Here is a 16345-nt window from a genome sequence, read left to right on the forward strand (position 1 = left end):
ACAGTAACCCCTATGCTATCATGATTCCCATGTGAGACCAAGATTCCGTCATATTGTACTAGGGTACAATAGGATGGATTCTATCATTCAACGGTCTTATCACAGCGGGATAGAAGGTATCCTTGAACCTGGTGGGATTTCAGGCTTTTGTATCTTCTGCCGGATGGGAGGCAGGAGAAGGAAGAACGTCGGGGTGGGAGGGGTCTTTAATTATGATGGCTGCTTTACTGAGGCGGTGAGAAGTACAGACAGAGTCCATGGAGGAAGACTGATTTCTGTGATTAGCTGAGCTGCCATCGGGTGGCTCTGGGTCTGTACTCGTTGGTGTTTCAAAGGATGAAGGGGGATCTCACTGAAACCTACTAAATTTGAAAGGCTTAAAAAGAATGGATGTGGAGAGGATGTTTTCAATAATGAGCATGACTGGTACCACATGACACAGCCTCAGAATGGAGGGACGTCCCTTCAGAACAGAGATGAGGAGCAATTTCTTTAGCCAGAGGATGATGAATCTGTGGAACTCATTGTCACAGACAGCTGCGGAGGTCAGCCATTGGGTATACTTAAAGTGGAGGTTGATAAGTTATTGATTAGTCAGGGCATCAAAGACTATGGAGAGAAGGAAGGAGAATTGGTTTGAGAGAGATAATAAATCAGCCATGATCAAATGGCAGAGTTGACTCGATGGGCCCAATGGCCAAATTCGGCTCCTTTGTCTCATGGCGTTATAGACAGAGAGTCAGAAATGCTCTACAGTGCCAACGACCCGGGTTCAATTCCACCTCTGTCTGTAAGGAGTTTGTGCCTTCTCTCCTCGACTGCATGGGTTTCCTCCCAGTGATCTGGTTTCCTCCCACATTCCAAAGACATATGGGTAAGGAGGTTAATCGGTCACATGGGTGTAATTGGGCAGCACAGGCTCATTGGGCCAGAAGAGCTGAATCTCTAAATAATATAATAGTTGTGCTGTAACATGAACAAAATCACTGGAGACACTGAAGCTGATGAACACAGATGTGCTTTATTCAGCAAAATGAGACACTCTCGGAGGAAAAGGCCTCCCAACTCAGTATTACATGATGTTTTCATATGCTAAGGATCAAAGGTAACAACAGGACAATTCTATAGTTACAATGTATCTACAATGCTTCCTTTGAATTACATATAGTTTTCAAACATCTCCTTCTTCACACCCGCACTCCCGACACCCAGAATGAATGTTAATCACCATTGTCTGGTTTACAATCAATTCTAGTCCATGGTTCTGTGAAAACTATTGTTCAGGGATGCCTTTTTTGTTTACAATCTACATTCATGTCTGAAGAATGGCTGCTGTTTAATTAATATTTTTTATATACTCTATCTCCAGAATATGCCTAACAGTTGTAATGGGAAAAATTATTGCTGTTTGTCTGTATTACCAGAGGGGAGTGAGGGTTCCAGGCACAGCACTCCGTGCTCTAGTTCTGGTTACACACCAGCACACTCCAATTTTGACAGAATAGAATCAATGAAAAACTACACACAAAGACGGCCAGACTAGTGTGCAGAAGAAGTCCACAGAACCATAGAACACTACAGCACAGAAACAGGCCTTTTGGCCCTTCTTGGCTGTGCCAAACTATTTTTCTGCCTAGTCCCACTGAACTGCACCTGGACCATATCCCTCCATACACCTCTCATCCATATTTGTCCAAGTTTTTCTTAAATGTTAAAAGTAAGCCCGAATTTACCACTTCATCTGGCAGCTCATTCCACACTCACACCACTCTCTGTGTGAAGAAGCACCCCCCATGTTCCCTTTAAACTTTTCCCCCTTCACCCTTAACCCATGTCCTCTGGTTTTTTTCTCCCCTTGCCTCAGTGGAAAAAGCCTGCTTGCATTCACTCTATCTATACCCATCATAATTTTATATACCTCTATCAAATCTCCCCTCATTCTTCTACGCTCCAGGGAATAAAGTCCTAACCTATTCAACCTTTCTCTGTAACTCAGTTTTTCAAATCCCGGCAACATCCTTGTAAACCTTCTCTGCACTCTTTCAACCTTATTAATATCCTTCCTGTAATTTGGTGACCAAAACTGCACACAATACTCCAAATTCGGCCTCAGCAATGCCTTATACAACCTCACCATAACATTTCAACTCTTATACTCAATACTTTGATTTATAAAGGCCAATGTACCAAAAGCTCTCTTTACGACCCTATCTACCTGTGACACCACTTTTAGGGAATTTTGTATCTGTATTCCCAGATCCCTCTGTTCTACTGCACTCCTCAGTATGTTTACCTTGTATGTTCTACCTTGGTTTGTCCTTCCAACGTGCAATACCTCACACTTGTCTGTATTAAACTCCATCTGCCATTTTTCAACCCATTTTTCCAGCTGGTCCAAGTCCCTCTGCAAGCTTTGAAAATCTTCCTCACTGTCCACTACACCTCCAATCTTTGTATCATCAGCAAATTTGCTGATCCAGATTACCACATTATCATCCAGATCATTGATATAGCATGGACCCAGCATTGATTCCTGTGGCACACCACTAGTCACAGGCCTCCACTCAGAGAAGCAATCCTCCACTACCACTCTCTGGCTCCTTCCATTGAGCCAATGTCTAATCCAATTTACTACTTCTCCATGTATACCTAGCAACTGAACCTCCCTAACTAACCTCCCATGCGGGACCTTGTCAAAGGCCTTACTGAAGTCCATGTAGACAACGTCCACTGCCTTCCCTTCATCCACTTTCCTGGTAACCTCCAGAAGACAAACTGTGCAAATACAAATTGGAATAATAATAAAACAAATCCTCTTTCAGAGTCACAGTCCTACAATAGACAATAGGTGCAGGAGTAGGCCATTCAGCCCTTTGAGCCAGCACCGCCATTCACTGTGATCATGACTGATCATCTACTATCAGTATCCAGGTCCTGCCTTATCCCCATAACCTTTGATTCCGCTATCTTTAAGAGCTCTATCCATCTCTTTCTTGAAAGCATCCAGAGACTTGGCCTCCACTGCCTTCTGGGGCAGAACATTCTCACATATCCACCACTCTCTGGATGAAGAAGTTTTTCCTCAACTCCATTCTAAATGGCCTACCCCTTATTCTTAAACTGTGGCCTCTGGTTCTGGACTCACCCATCAACGGGAACATGCTTCCTGCCTCCAGCGTATCCAATCCCTTCATAATCTTATATGTTTCAATCAGATGCCCTCTCATCCTTCTAAATTCCAGAGTATACAAGCCCAGTCGCTCCAATCTCTCAACATATGACAGTCCCGCCATCTCGGGAATTAACCTTGTGAACCTACGCTGCACTCCCTCAATAGCAAGAATGTCCCTCCTCAAATTTGGAGAACAAAACTGCACACAGTACTCCAAGTGTGGTCTCACCAGGGCCCTGTACAGCTGCAGAAGGACCTCTTTGCTCTTATACTCAACTCCCCTTGTTATGAAGGCCAACATGCCATTAGCTTTCTTCACTGCCTGCTGTACCTGTATGCTTGCTTTCAGTGACTGATGTACAAGAACACCTAGATCTCGTTGTACTTCCCCTTTTCTAATTTGACTCCATTTAGATAATAATCTGCATTCCTGTTCTTACCACCAAAGTGGATAACCTCGCAGTTATCCACATTAAACTGCATCTGCCATGCATCTGCCCACTCACCCAGCCTGCCCGTCACCCTGCATTCTCATAACATCCTCCTCACATTTCACACTGCCACCCAGCTTTGTGTCATCTGCAAATTTGCTAATGTTACTTTTAATCCCTTCATCTAAATCATTAATGTATATTGTAAATAGCTGCGGTCCCAGCACTGAACCCTACGGTACCGCACTGGTCACCGCCTGCAATTCTGAAAGGGTCCCGTTAATCACTACTCTTAGTTTCCTGTCAGCCAGCCAATCTTCAATCCATGTCAGTACTCTGCCCCCAATACCATGTGCTCTAATTTTGTCCACTAATCTCCTATGTGGGACTTTATCTAAGGCTTTCTGAAAGTCCAGGTACACTATCTCCACTGGCTCTCCCTTGGCCATTTTCATAGTTACATACTCAAAAAATTCCAGAAGATTAGTCAAGCATGATTTCCCCTTCATAAATCCATGTTGACTCGGACCTACCCTGTTACTGCTGTCCAAATGTGTCGTAAGTATACTTGGAGCCACAGGTGAGAGCTGAGTGTCTGGTGGGGACCAAAGGGGAGTGAGCTGCCCTGGAATAGACACGACAAGCCCCTTCACCAAAGGTACTACTTTCCCTGGACATCTCCTGCTTAATAGTGACATCAATGCACAGGATTCATTGTGTATAGAGCATTAGAACCTTCTGTGAAATGTACAGTACATAATTTCTGCATGACTACACTCTTGTATGATACATTCACCTCCTGAGTACAGACAGCTCCCACTCCCTATCAGGTCTCTCTCACCTATTACAGCAGCATTCACAATGGGGAAAAAACAGATGAACGAGTCCAAAATTGCTCCTCTCTCAGCAACCAACCAAAACAAGCTGGAGGATCAACAGCTTTTGGCTTTAAGAAATGTAATGTGAAGGACTAGTTTACTTACAGCTCGGAAGCAATTGTTGATTGACCTTTCTGAGGGATGCAGCAGCTCTTTCCCATTGGTTGCCTTGCTCGCCATGGAAACGGTGTCCGGTTCCAGGCGCCTCAGGGGTATAAGAATAGCAAATGCGAGAGACTTGTGAGCTTTCCTTTGTCTCCAGGAGCTTACCTTCACACTGAGGGTTGCAGCCAGTGCTGAAGATCCATTGGGAAGGTTTGCTGCAGATATAGGAGGGCCCAGGTGCACACTTAGTATCTGTCTATTAAATGTTTAGTTTTTGTAGTTTGTGTAACTTGGGAAGACTTACTGAGGTACCTGTTGAGTTTGACGTGTTTCTGAGTGTATAGCTTTGTAGTTTTTCTAACTTAGGGTGGCTTAAATGTTTGATTGAATGTTTTTACTGTTTGTAAATAAATGATTAATGTGATTAAACTGCTCTGCTGAAATGTTTAAATGTCTCCACCTCACTGACAATCAGCACTGGCACAACACAGGGATGTGTGCTTAGCCAACTGCTCCACTCTCTCTACACCCATGACTGTGCCTAGGCACAGCTCAAACACCATCTATACATTTGCTGATGAGACAACTGTTGTTGGCAGAATTTCAGATGGTGACCAGAGGGCATACAGGAGCGAGATAGATCAGCTGGTTGAGTGATTTCTAGCAACAGCCTTGCACTCAACATCTGTAAGACCAAAGAACTAATTGTGGAATTCCAAAAGTGTAAGATGAGGGAAGACACACTCGTCCTCATGAGGGATCAGATATAGAAAGAGTAAGAAATTTCAGCTTTCTGGGTGTTAATAGCTCTAACTATCTATCTATCCTAGATCCAAAAATCGATGCAGCTACAAAGAAGGCATGTCTGCAGTTATATTTCATTGAGAGTTTGAGGAGATTTGGTATATCACCAAAGACACTTGCAAATTTCTACAGATGTACTGTGGTGAGCATTCTAACTGGCTTCATCACTGTCTGGTGGGGAGGGGGATAACTGCACAGGATCAAAATAAACCACAGAGAGTTGTAAACTCAGTCAGTTCCATCATGGGCACTAGCCTCTGTGGTATACAGGACATCTTCAAGGAGCAATTAATGACATTAACCATCATTAAGAACCCTCACCACCAAAGACATGCCCTCTTCTCATTGCTACCATCAGGAAGGAGGTACAGAAGACTGAAAACACACACTCAGTGATTCAAGAACAGCTTCTTCCCCTCTGCCATCAGATTTCTGAATGGACATTGAACCCATGAACACGACCTCACTACTTTATTTATTTCTATGTTTGCACTAACTATTTAATTTAATTATTTTATATATATACTTACTGTAATTCAGTTTTTTCTCTATTATTATGTATTACATTGAACTGCTGCTGCTAAGTTAACAAATTTCACAACAGATGCCAGTGATAATAAACCTGACTCTGATTCTGATTCTGATATGCTTGTTCATAATCAGTGTCTTCTGTCTCACTTACCAAACCCGTGAACCTGCTTCCTCATACCAAAGGAACATTTCTAATGCACTAAAATGCCCCAAGCAGTTTCAGCAAATCTTGACTCGGGTCACTTTAGGAGACACAGAACACAGGACATAGAACTGTCGTGGTCCCGATTGAACAGCATCAGGCATCCAGGTTTCAGCACTCTAATTCCCCAAGTCGGTTAGCTGCCACTGTCCCTTTAAGACTCAGACTGACAATTATTGCCTGCCACATTTCTTCATGGAAAGTCTGTTCTTAAAGGTCTCGTGCTGAGCACTCTGAACTCAATCATAGGAGTCCCATTTCTAGTGCTACTACTTAAGATGTTGCCTTTGGATTTTGTTTGTGACATCTTGTTTATTTTGAGTCTGAGTTAATTCCAGACCTTATTCTGCACTTGGGTTCACCACCACCCATAGAACAGTATCATACAGGAACAGGCCCTTCAGCAGCAGTGTCTGTGCCAACCACACCCAGTGGGCATCATGGTAACACAACAGGGTGGCATGGTAGCATAGCAGGTGGCACTGTATATCATGGTCCGGTCCGTGAAGTCTGCATTCCAGTTCACGGTCCGGTCCATCGATCTGTATTCCGGGTTTTCCCTGTTTACCCGGTTCCGTTGGGCTCCTTAATCGAGGCACCTGAGTCTAGTTTCGGGCTGGCTACATAAATAGCTTCGGGATTCAGTTTCTTTTCTGGACTGTTCTCTATCTCTTGCCCCCTCTCTCCTCCCTTCTGAATCCCTGGCAGTTTCCTTGGCAAGTTGACCTTGGCAGTCACCTTGGCAAGTATCCTCAGCAGTCATCCCGGCCCTGCGTCCCAGAAAGCATTCCGGCCCTGCGTCCAAGAAAGGGTCCCAGCCCTGCAAAAGGATCCTGGCCCTGCATCCTAGGAGGGTCCCGGCCCTGCGCTCCAAGGAGGGTCCTGGCTCCGTACTCAAGAGCCTAATCAAGCCAAACCTAGTACTAGAGCCAAGACCTGCCCTCGATTTCCTCGTCCTGCCCTGGGTTTCCTCGCCCAGACCAGGACTACCTTGCCCAGCCCAGGAGTACCTCGCCCAGCCCGGTGCTGCAGATTCCTCGTCCTGTAATGGAGATTCCTTGTCTTGTGCTAGAGCGTCCTCTTCCTGTACTGGAGTTCCCTCGTCCTGTCCAGGAGTCCCTCGTCTAGTCCAAGCCACATCCAAAAACCTCGTCTAGTCCAAGCCACGTCCTAGAACCTCGTCTTGTCTAAGCCTAGTCCAAGAACCTCATCCTGTCCAAGTCAAGACTTTGTGTTCTCATCCTGTCCATGTGCCTTGTCCTGTGCAGGAGTTCCACGTCCGGTCCTGTAGCCTAGCCACATCTTGTCCTCGCCTAGATCTGGGGTCCGAGCCTGAGTCAAGACCCAGGTTCCAGGTCCCTGTCCAGTCTCTGGCTTGGAGTCCTAGTCCAGGATCCTAGTTCCAAGTTCCTTGTCCTGGTCCCGTTTTCCTAGTCTTAGTCCTAGCCCAGGCCCGGTGTCCTTGTCTCATCCAGGGCCTGTGTCCATGTCTAGCGTCATTTTTTCCTGACTCCCCTTGCTTTCTTGGTAAACCTTGTCCTGTTCCTAGTACTTCAGCGTCTGTGTCTTGCATTTGGGTCCGTCATCAATGCCCACCTTATAACACAGTAGTCCTTTATGATGGTGTGGGTTGGTTTGGGTTCAATTCCCACCCCTGCCGGTGAAGAGTTCCTACTGTACATTCTCCCTGTGACAGTGTGGCTTTCCTCTGGCTGCACTGGTTTCTTCCTGCATGCCACCAACATAAGGGTGAGGGTTAGGAGTTCAGTTGTGGGCATGCTATGGGTGAGGGTTAGGAGTTGTGGGCATGATATGGGTGAGGGTTAGGAGTTGTGGGCATGCTGTGGGTGGAGGTTAGGAGTTGTGGGCATGCTGTGGGTGAGGGTTAGGAGTTGTGGGCATGCTGTGGGTGGAGGTTAGGAGTTGTGGGCATGCTGTGGGTGAAGGTTAGGAGTTGTGGGCATGCTGTGGGTGAGGGTTAGGAGTTGTGGGCGTGCTATGGGTGAGGGTTAGGAGTTGTGGGTGTGCTATGGGTGAGGGTTAGGAGTTGTGGGTATGCTGTGGGTGGAGGTTAGGAATTGTGGGCATGCTATGGGTGAGGGTTAGGAGTTGTGGGCATGCTATGGGTGAGGATTAGGAGTTGTGGGCATGCTATCGGTAAGGGTTAGGAGTTGTGGGCATGCTATCGGTAAGGGTTAGGAGTTGTGGGCATGCTGTGGGTGAGGGTTAGGAGTTGTGGGCATGCTATCGGTAAGGGTTAGGAGTTGTGGGCATGCTATGGGTGAGGGTTAGGAGTTGTGGGCATGCTGTGGGTGAGGGTTAGGAGTTGTGGGCATGCTATGGGTGAAAGTTAGGGTTAGGAGTTGTGGGCATGCTGTGGGTGAGGGTTAGGAGTTGTGGGCATGCTATCGGTAAGGGTTAGGAGTTGTGGGCATGCTATGGGTGAGGGTTAGGAGTTGTGGGCATGCTATGGGTGAAAGTTAGGGTTAGGAGTTGTGGGCATGCTGTGGGTGAGGGTTAGGAGTTGTGGGCATGCTATCGGTGAGGGTTAGGAGTTGTGGGCATGCTGTGGGTGAGGGTTAGGAGTTGTGGGCATGCTATCGGTAAGGGTTAGGAGTTGTGGGCATGCTATGGGTGAGGGTTAGGAGTTGTGGGCATGCTGTGGGTGAGGGTTAGGAGTTGTGGGCATGCTATCGGTGAAAGTTAGGGTTAGGAGTTGTGGGCATGCTGTGGGTGAGGGTTAGGAGTTGTGGGCATGCTATCGGTAAGGGTTAGGAGTTGTGGGCATGCTATGGGTGAGGGTTAGGAGTTGTGGGCATGCTATGGGTGAAAGTTAGGGTTAGGAGTTGTGGGCATGCTGTGGGTGAGGGTTAGGAGTTGTGGGCATGCTATCGGTGAGGGTTAGGAGTTGTGGGCATGCTGTGGGTGAGGGTTAGGAGTTGTGGGCATGCTATGGGTGAAAGTTAGGGTTAGGAGTTGTGGGCATGCTGTGGGTGAGGGTTAGGAGTTGTGGGCACGCTATGGGTGAGGGTTAGGAGTTGTGGGCACGCTATGTTAGCACTGCCCCCAGCACAGTCCTCGCTGATCTGATTTGACGGCAAACAGCATGTTTCCCTGTTTGTTTCGATGTACATGTGACAAATAAAGCTAATCTTTCATAGAGCAATGGTTATCAAACACTACAGCACAGAGAAATGCCCTTCAGCCCATCTATTCCATGCTGAACCATTAACCTGCAGGGACCTACACCTGGACTGCTAACTTTTATTGTTTGCATAAATTTTTTTCCTGCACATTGGATGTTTGATGGTCTTCTTTTTTAATTAATTCTTTTGGATTTCTTTGCTCCGTGGCTGCTGTAAGGAGACAAATTGTACATAATTTGATAATAAATGTACTGTGAACTTTGGACTTTGACCATAGCCCTCCATACCCCATCTGTACAGGTACCTATCCAAATTTCTCTTCAATGTTGAAATCGAACCTGCATCCACCTCTTGAGCTGACAGCTCGTTCCACATTCTCACCACCCTCTGAGAGAAGACATTCCCCCTTCTAAAGGTGGGTGGCAGGGCGGAGATACGTCTCTACCAAATGAGGTGTAAGATGTTGCTTCCCTCCCCTCGCCTGTAGGCCACCCTTGGACAAGGTGTAGCACCTGCTTAGCTTCCCCGCCCCCCCCCCCCGGATCAGGGTCAGGTGACCATGGGAGCAGGTGGTGACGGTCGTTTGAGCAGCTGGTGCAGATCACAAGTCCTGGTCATGTGACCACTGACACCAGGCAGACAATCTCTGAAGAGTATTGATAATGGCTGCAGTCACCCGTCTTGTAAAGACACTGCCCAGAAGAAGACAATGGCAAACCACTTCTGTAGAAAAATTTGCCCTGAGTAATTATGGTCATGGAAAGACCATCACCGCCCATGTCATGCGACATGGCACACAATGTTGTGTTCCACCATCCTCTGTCTAAATAAACTACCTCTGACATCCTCCTATACTTTCTTTTAATCGCCTTAAAATTATGCTCCCTCATGAAACCCTGGGAAAAAGGTGCTGGCAGTCCACTCTGACCCACTTATCATCTGTCAAGTCACCTCTTGTCCTCCTTTGTTGCAAAGAGAAAAGCCCTAGCTCACTCAATCTGTCCTCATAAAACATGCTCTCTAATCCAGGCAGCATCCTGGCAAATCTCCTCTGCACCCTCTCTAAAGCACCCACATCCTTCTTATAATGAGAAGACCAGAACTGAACACAATATTTCAAGGCACTGAGTAAAAGCACAACCATGCACCCAGTGAAACAAGCCCTTAAAAACTTGCAAACTGTATAGAATTGAAAAGCAGGGAGGTTATTTTTCCCTTGAATATGATTGTCGATCTTTCCCCAGGCATTGAGTAGGTTGGGTATTTGGAAGGCAATATTTATGTGAAAGTCCATACTGTACTTAATACACATTAATTACAGATTAGTATTACTTCCACTAGCCCTGGGGTGATCAAACAGACAGCTGCAATTTTAGTATTCAATGACCTCGAAGAAGCTAGTGAAATTCTTATGATGCCTGACAAGTTGGGATATTGAGTTATAAAGAGGCGGAACTTGGACGTACAACTGAAGAAATTCTGCAGATGCTGTAAATCCAGAGCAACACATACAAAATGCTGGAGGAACTCAGCACGTCAGGCAGCATCTATGGAGATGAATAAACAGTCAAATTTTCAGACTGAGACCCTTCTTCAGGACTGGAAAGGAAGGGGGAAGATGCCAGAATGAGAAGGTGGGGGGGAGGGAAGAAGGAGATCTTGAAGGTGATAGATGAAGCCAGGTGGGTGGGAAAGGTCAAGGGCTGGAGAGGAAGGAATCTGATAGGAGAGGAGAGTGGACCATAGGAGAAAGGGAAGGAGGAGGGGACCCAGGGGCAGGTGACAGGCAGATGGGAAGAGGTAAGAGGCCACAGTAGGAAGTAGAAGAAGAGAGGAGGGGGAGGGAAAATATTTTTACCTGAAGGAAAAATCTTAGTCATGCCATCAGGCTGGAGGCTACCTAGATGGAATATAAGGTATTGCTTCTCCACACCGAGGATGGCCTCATCATTGTACAAGAGGAGACCGTGAACCAATATGTCGGAATGAGAGTGGATATTGGAATTAAAGTGTTTGGCCACCGGGAAATCCTGCTTCTGGTGGATGGAGCAGAGGTGCTCAATGAAGTGGTCCCCCAATTTATGTCTTGTTTTACCAATGCAGAGGATGCCACATCAGCAGCACTGGACACAATAGACAACCCCAACAGATTTGCAGGTGAAGTGTTACCTCACCTGGAAGAGTGGTTTGAGGCCCAGATTGGAGGTGAAGGAAGTGAGGGAGGAGGTGAAAGGGCAGGTAGGAAGAGATGAATGGAAAATGCAAACACGAGGAAATCTGCAGATGCTGGAATTTCAAGCAACACACATAAAAATTGCTGGTGAACGCAGCAGGCCAGGCAGCAACTTTTATGAGAGGTGAATGGACAGAGGGAGCGATCCCTGTGGAAAGCGGAGGGGGGAAAGGTAAACGTTTGGTGGCAGGATCCCTTTGGAGATGGCAGAAGTTGCAGAGGATGATGTTCTGGATGTGAAGGTTCATGGGGCAGCCGGTAGGAATACGAGAAACTCGATCAATGTTTGTTAACACGGAGCGAAGATGGGGCATCACAGTAGCATAGACACCAGAAAGGGTCATTTGATTCCAAACAATTGTTTTATTGATCATTACAGAATGTCTCTCTGGTGCTTCCCACTCCCTCCCATCTCCCTTCCCCTTTTCTCAATCATGGTTCTCCTCTCCCTGTCCCTTTCCCACTCTCAGTCCACAATAGAGACCCAGATCAGAATCAGGTTTATCATCACTCACATATGTCATGAAATTTGGGGTTTTTTGCAGCAGCTGTACAGTGCTGCCATCAGGAAGAAGGTACAGGAGACTCAGGGCTCACACCATCAGGTTCAGGAACAGTTATTAACCCCCAACCATCAGGCTCGCGATTCTGTTATAATTACTGGATTTAATGAGTATGCTCGCAAGAAAATGAATCTCAGAGTTGTATATGTACTTTGATAATAAACTTACTTTGAACTTTGAACTTTGTTGATACAGATCAAATGACTATATAGTGCATTGAAGTACCACAGGAGTTCCCAGACTGAGGTCTACAGACCCTCAGTTAATGGTGGAGTCCATGGTATGAACCCTGAAGTAGAACAAGATAAGAACAGCTACAGGGAAAGTGAAGCTCAGGTGAACAATAGGGAAATGATTGTGGACTTTAGGAAGGTGCAGATGAACTACCCTCCTCCGTGAATACATGGCTCCTCCTTAGAGAGAGTTAAGTGCACCAAGTTCCTGGGAGTTCACATTATGGATGACCTGACCTGGTCCCTTAATATCACCTCCCTGAACAAGAAGGCACAGTAGCGTCTCCAGTTTCTGAGGAGATTGAGACAAGCCAGTCTCCCCGACCTCGTCTTAACTGAATTTTACAGGAGCACCTTTGTGAGCATCCTGACAAGTTGCATCTCCATCTGGTGTGAGAGCAGCCGAGCATCCGACCAGAAATCCCTACAAAGGACTGTGAGAACGGCCGAGGGGATCACAGGAGACTCCCTTCCATCCATCCGGGACACTTACCAGGAGCACTGTATACACCGGCCTTCAATACCATCTAGCATCCTCTTTGACTTCCTACCATCTTACAGGAGACTCCGATGCATAAGGACAAGAACAGTCAGTATGGGAAACAGCTTCTCTCCTCGGGCCATTAGGCTTCTGAACTCCCTGCCGTGTCGCCGGCTAATCCGTTCTGTATTTTACAATATTTAATTCATGTGCTTTAGTTTGTTTATTTATGTGTAATACAGCTGTAGATTTCATCCTTACTGTCCTAGGTTATTGTGTGTTATGTGTACCACTGTGGTTTGGAGAAACATTGTCTCCTTCGACAGTAAACATGCATAGAGTTAAATGACAATAAACTTGACTTGACTTGAAGGGGCAGGATCATGATTAGCTGCAGTTGTCCTTCCAACCGGATGAAGCAAGCTCTATAACAATGTTTAAAAAACATTCATGCAGGTCCCTGGAGAGGAAGGTTTTAAAGCTGGAAAATTGGACTATTGGTGGAAGGCGCATGAACGACTTGTGTTGACCGGTCTGCTTCTGTTTGTATAACTGACTATGTCAGGAATTCTGTTCTTTTTCAGCATCTGTTAAACCAAATCCCTATTCTACACCTTCTTACAGGCCCCCGTAAAACCCTTTGGGTGAATGCACGTGGATGAAAGATTCAAAGTACATTTATTATCCAAGTGTGAATCCAGTAAACAATCTGGGACTTGTCTTCCCACAGACAGCCACAAAGCAAAGGAACATTGTGGAACTCGTTAAAAGGGTCAGCACAACATTGTGGGCCGAAGAACCTGTACTGTTCTATGTTCTAAACATGTCTAGCCAGAGTGGAGCCAATCTTTTGCTCTCCAGTCTTGACTGGGCTCTGTAATTTGTTTTATTGACTTTTTCACTCTATAACAAGTCATTAACTCTCCCCCCCTCTGTAACCTTCATCATCTACACAGTCTCCCGCCAGTCCAGGCCGCTAGGTGACTCATCACTGTAATCACTCCAACTCTACAGCTGCAGCGTCAGCTGTCTTCACCACATAAACTCTGGGATTCCTTCCAAAACTCACTCTCTACTCACTCTCTCTCTCTCTCTCTCTCTCTCCCCACTCCCTCTCCTCTACCACCCTCTCTTTCTCCCTTTCTCTCTCGTGCCCCGCTCTCTCTCACTCTCTTTCCCTCTGTCTCTCTCACTCTCATTCTCTTTCTCCTCCCTTCTCTCTCTTTCTCCACTCTTTCCCGCTCCTTTTCTCCCCTCTCCCCTTCCCCCTCCCCCTCTCTCACTTCTCCATTCCCCTCTCCCTCTCTCTACACTCCCTCTCCCTCCGTCTCCGTACTCTCCTCTCCCTCCCTCCATTCTTTTTCTCTCTCATACCAAACCAAGCCAACCTTCTTGACTGGTGTAGAACCCCCCCCCCCCAAATCCCCTCCATCCTCCTTGGTTGTCCCCCAGAAATCTGTCAGGGTCTATCCAAACCAGAATGCTGGATCAACAGTTCTGTGCGAGGTGCACTCACCGCTCAACACAGAGCTTTCACCGCCAGTCCCCAACAGGAACTCAAGGTGTGCGGCTATGATCTGCGCAAAGTCATCAAGGAGCAAACCAACAAGATTCAGACTCAACTTTCCACCAGCAACACACGCAAGGTCTGCACACCATCACAGACTTCTAAGCTAAACGCAGTGGTGCTGCCTCTTTCCCAGCTGAGCTGTGTCTTTTTTATTCTCGGTTCGATGTCGCCAACGCTGAGCCCCCGAGGAGATCTGCACCTTGGTCATCTGAGGCCGAAGTGCGTAGGGGTTTCCAACGAGCGGACAGCCGCAAGGCTACGGGACCGGACGGCATCCCAGGGTGAGCATCCAGGATGTGCACAGCACAACTGGCAGGTGAGTTTACAGACAGCTTTAATCTCTCCCTCTCCCAATGTAGAATGCCCTCCTGCTTCAAATTATCCACCATTGTCCCTGTACCTAAAAAGACCAAGGTAATATGTCTGAACGACTGGCGTTCCGCCACACTCACCTCAACAATAAGCAAATGCTTTGAGGGGCTGGTCAAGGATTACATCTGCAGCTTGCTACCACCCACACTGGACCCCTACGATTCACCTACTGACACAACCGACCAACAGATGACACAATAACCACAGCTTTACACACCGTCCTTACACATCTGGAGAAGGATGCTTATGTGAGAATACTGTTCTTGGACTACAGTTCAGCACTCAACACCATAATTTCCTCCAGGATCCAGAAGAAGCTCAGAGACCTCGGCCTTCACCCTGCCTTGTACAGCTGGATCCTGGACTGTCATACGGTGGGCGTTGATGGCGGACCCAAATGCAAGACACAGACACTGAAGTACTGGGAACTGGACTGGACTAGGGTTAGGGACGGGACTGGACACAGACTAGGAGCTGAGATGGGAACACAGACTTGGGCTTGGACTTTGGCTGGGAAAGCAGGACCAGGACAAGGAACTGGGAACTAGGAGCTTGGGTTTGGACTCCAAGTCGGAGACTGGACAAGGACCCAGAACCTGGGTCTTGACCCGGGCTCGGACCCCGGAACTAGGCGAGGACATGGCGTGGCTACAGGACTAGACATGGCTTGGGTTCGTCGAGGCTTGGCTACAGGACTAGACGAGGCTTGGGTTCTTCGAGGCTTGGGTATGGACTCCGAGCCAGAGACTGGGCAAGGACCCAGAACCTGGGTCTTGACTTGGGCTCAGACTCCGGAACTAGGTGAAGACATGACGTGGCTACTGGACTGGATGAGGCTTGGATTCTTGGAGGCTTTCCTGGGCAAGACAAGGTACTCCTTCTTGGAACACAGGGCCAGGACCCTTTCTAGGACGCAGGGCTGGGATGCTTTCACAGGGCCAGTCCCCTTCCTTGGATGCCGGGCCGGGCCCCTTACTTGGACGTGGGACCGGGATGACTGTGGAGGTAAACCGCTGAGGAAACAGTCAGGGATTCAGATGGAGAGGGGAAGGGAACAGACCAGCCTCAGGGTAACGGCAAACTCGGCCTGACTTACCCAACAGAGGCAAGGACAGGAAGGGAGCTCAATCCGGGGTGGCTCCGAGTTTCGGGGCAGCCAGCAACCTTGGCTGGCTACGGAAACAGCCGAATCCATATCTAGCTCGGAGTGGCAGACAGCCACTCAGCTGGCCCCAGAAATGGCCGAATCCATACTACGATGACTGCTCCGACTAGAGACAACAAGGCTCCATGAAGCGGTGGTCCTCCAACCAGGCCTAGCGATCACAAATGGCTGCTCTAGCCTTCCACCAGCGGGTTGCTCTAAAGGGATACTGACAAAAACAAACCAGCACCCACACTTGATCCCAGGGCCACTTATATTCCCAACCCCAAGATGAGCATTAGGTGCCTATGATTAAGCCCAACTGAAACAAGGGACAGCCAGAAGACCTGGAGTCCAGAGTCCACGGAACGGACCGTGAGCCGGAGTGCAGACTTCACGGACTGGAGCATGACATGGACTTCCTGTCAGATCAATGGCAGGTGGTAAGAGTGGGCTCCTTCACCTCTGTGCCTCTGACCC

The sequence above is a fragment of the Mobula hypostoma genome, chromosome 21, assembly GCF_963921235.1.
Source record: "Mobula hypostoma chromosome 21, sMobHyp1.1, whole genome shotgun sequence".
Lineage (NCBI taxonomy): Eukaryota > Metazoa > Chordata > Chondrichthyes > Myliobatiformes > Myliobatidae > Mobula > Mobula hypostoma.